Genomic DNA, 3,833 nt, shown 5'->3' with positions numbered 1-3,833 from the left:
TATAAATATTGACCATAAGTCATAATTATTTTCATAGTAGTATTTTTGCAAGTTCTCATCATGCGTTCTGCAATATGAGATCATGAGATATCTCATGAAATTGCTTCAATAAGATCATGATAAGATCAATCCCTTTTATTTGTCTCTCCAAAGCATGTGTAATATAGCATTGTTTAGTGGGTAGAGCTCTGAATTTGGAGTCAGGAAGAGTTCAAATTGTGCTTCAGCCTCTTCATAGCTTGTGTGACTGAACAATTTACTTCTCTGACTCTCAGTTTCTTCATTTTTAAGGTTCACCCCCTTCATTCAGTGAGCTCCTTCTGGAACTTCCATTTTGTATAAAAGACTCAGACTGGCTTTTATTTCCCTCCTAGCTCTATTGTTCACTTCTGGGTTTCTAAGTAATGCCCTTCTCATCTTGAAACTTCTCTCATCACCTGAGATCTCCTCATTCTTGTGGCATCCTCAACATGAGATCTTCATCTGTATAATCTGTCTTATTCTCCCATTAGTGAGTTTTTCATGGAACCCCCATTTTGTGAAGAATCTTAGGCTAGCTTTTAATCCCCTCTCAGTGTTTAGCACAGTGCGTGGTATGTAATAACCATTTAACAAATGATTGTTTCCTTCCTTCCTAGTAATAGTACCTAATCCAAAGAGTTATTGAAAGGTTGAAATGAGTTAAAACATGTAATGCTCTTTGTGAACCTTAAAATGCTACATAAATGTTAGTCCATAGCTATTGTCCAAGGGAAATCTGTAAACCTCCCTTCCATTTAGCTCCTATGTCCTTATATCTTAAGATTTCATTTATAATAAGATAACCAGTATTAATATTATTTACTTTCATTAGTAAGTCTACTCTTAGTGACTGGACAAAAAATATTGCCTTTAGAATATCAACAGTTATAGGGTCAAAAGTCTAGAACATACAGGGACCTCAAAAGTCATCTAGTCTAGGGGTTCTTAATATGTTTTGTGTGTCATAAACCCCTTAACAAACTGGTGAATCCCAGAATACATTATTTTTAAAATAATGTATTTAAGTGCATAAAACAAAATACATAGAATTATGAAAAAAATTATATTGAAATACAGTCATAAAAATAATTTAAAAACTAGTTTGACAGATGCCAGGTTAGGAATCCTTGATCCAGACAAAACTTCTCACTTTACAATGAAGAAATTGAGGCTAAGAATTGAAGAAATTGAAAAAATTGAAAGTTAAGTGATTTTCCCAAAGTTACAAATATAGAACATATCAAAGGCAAGACTTAAAACCAGTTTAATAATAATATTAATTAATATTATATAATATAATAATAATAATAAATAAAAGACTTTAATAACAGTTAATTCAATGTCTTACATAAATGACCTAAAAATTGTGATTCTTAACAACACTTGGAATTTTCTCCTTTCTTTCTTTTTTTTTTTTTTTTTGGCCAGGCAATTGGGATTAAGTGACATACTCACAATCACACAACTAGGAGATTGCGTCTAAGGCTGGATCTGAACTCAGGTCCTCCTGACTCAGTGCTCTATTCACTGCATCAGATGCCCCAACACTTTCAATTTTTCGGCCTCTCTCTATACAAAAAAAAAAAAAAAAAAAAAAAAGGCAGCCACACAAAACTGAAGGTCATTTTGTATATGTTTCTATTTCATGCTTTGTCATGGGTAAGTGATCAGATCAGTGATCAGCTGGTAATGAGTTTCTCAATACTCAAACAGGGTCTTGAAACACCAGACTCAAGTCTCTTGCTCAAAACCAGCCTTTGAAAACTAGTCATTGCCATGACACAATGAGTAGAACTTTGGTGGAGGCTTTAAAATTCTCAACATTATTTATTAAAAGCCAAAGTCTATGGCACCATCTTTCTTTTTAAAAAATTTTTTAACAATTCCAATAGACTTAGAATAGAAAATGCCATCCATATCGAGAGAGAGAACTATGGAGATTAAATGTGGATCAAAACATAGTATTTTCACCTTCTTGTTTCTTTCTTATGTTTTTTTTCCCTTTTGGTCTAATTTTTCTTTCATATTTGTCACATATGAAAATATGCTTTTAAAAATTGCATATATTTAATCTGTGTCAGATTTCTTGCTGTCTAGAGAAGGGGGGAAATAAGAGGGGGAGGGAGAGAAAAACCTGGAACACAAAGTCACACAAAAGCAAATGTTGAAAACTATTCCCCAATTTTAAAAAAATATATTTTTTTTCAAATCAGAAATGCTTTAAGGATTCAGGGATACTCTGCTAATTGGCAGCACAGATCTCCCCCTATTCCTGAAGGGAAGAAAGCCTGGGCTTCTCTCTGCTTAAATGGAACAGGGGGCCACAGAGCAATGACTGAAATTGCCAAAAAATTATAAGGAGAGGCTGCTCAAATAGATATGTCTATTCAGTTATTGAGATTGGGGATCAGTTAATTGAACAAGCCCTGGGTCAGTTTATTATTTGCCATCAACAGACTTATGAAGAATTTTTTAATACTTTCATTCAGTAAATGATTAAGAGCTGAACATCTGGAACAGACTCTTCAGGAAACATCTTTGCCACTCCAGTATTTCCTCATGATTAGCATAGCAGAAATGAATAGCTTTCTCTGGACTTTCTATCATATCTTGAAGAGGAAGAGCAGATTGTCACTGATGAAAGTCAGAAAACTGGCATTTCTATTCAAGGTAATCTCAATCAGGCAAGAAAGGTGAAGGTGGACTCTTTTCTAGATTTGGAAGATTGACATGAATAAAGAAACTAATCATAAATTGAACTCAGAGTTGTTGCTGCTTCTAGAGTAGATTTCTGTTTCAAGATATATTCCTTCTTTTGAGCAGCGTTCTCATCTTGAGCTGAAGACCCAGAAAACAGAAAAACCTGCATTCAGGCTTTTGAAGGAGGTATGTGGGGATGAAGTTCAGCCATTTTTACTTGATAAAGAACTTGATTATGACAGTGTGTTTCTTTGTATCTCTAATATAGAAATGAAAACAAAGAAATCTAAACCCTGACATGGAAGCCAAAGAACCTAATGCCTGATATATAAAAAATTTTTTCTTGTTTCTTTTCTCTTATTCTTCTTAAGCAATATTAGAACAAAAGACAGTCAACTCTTGTAAAAGAAGAGAACAAGAACAAGAAGAAAAATAAAGGGGAAAAAAAAGAAATGACTTGAGGATGTCTGGGGCTGGCTTTTAAATAGTTGTTTTTTATATAAACTTCATCTATCATATAAGTTCTAGATTTTGAAAGTTGTGATTTAGAAAATATATGCAGACAGCACACTGACAAATTGATGCAAAATGAAAAAATGATCTATGCAAATGCTTTGGATTTGAGTGTACAAAGAAACACATACTATTTTCTCTATATGCTTTTAGAGATTTTGAGATCTCAACAAAGAAATTCAGAAGGAAAAAATTTCTGTTGTACTTGAAGCTATATTTAGTGTCCTCAGAGGTGTCCTAAGACCAAGCTACTCAATTTAGTTTCTCTCTTTCCTTTAAAAGCCACCACATAGATCCCATATAGTATATTTAAATGTAATTAAAATATTTACCTGACGCTCCTATGCATAAGGTTATCTTAAATGTTCTCCATTTTTCCTTAAAACAAAGCAGATCCTGTTCCTTTTGAGGGATAATCACTAACTTCCTCATATCACATCAAACTAAGATAATAATTCCTGTCTTAACATGCATAAAATTATTTTTTAAATCTAAAGATCAAATCATTTTAATTTAGTATCTGTCTTATTTAGAGGCATCCTGATATAAAACATCAGTCTTGGAGTCAAGAAAACCTGGTTTCAAGATGTGATTCTGAT

The 3,833-nt window shown here is 33.1% G+C and overlaps 1 pseudogene; it reads left to right on the top strand.

Moving 5' to 3' along the window:
* Positions 1 to 1,676: 1,676 nt before the first annotated feature.
* Positions 1,677 to 3,018, top strand: LOC127545056 (intraflagellar transport-associated protein-like; annotated as a pseudogene).
* The last annotated feature ends 815 nt before the right edge of the window (positions 3,019 to 3,833 follow it).

The sequence above is a fragment of the Antechinus flavipes genome, chromosome 1 (genome assembly GCF_016432865.1).
Source record: "Antechinus flavipes isolate AdamAnt ecotype Samford, QLD, Australia chromosome 1, AdamAnt_v2, whole genome shotgun sequence".
NCBI classification, from domain to species: Eukaryota; Metazoa; Chordata; class Mammalia; order Dasyuromorphia; family Dasyuridae; genus Antechinus; species Antechinus flavipes.
The sequence above is the reverse complement of the archived record's forward strand: the minus strand, read 5'-3'. Positions and strand labels throughout refer to the sequence as shown.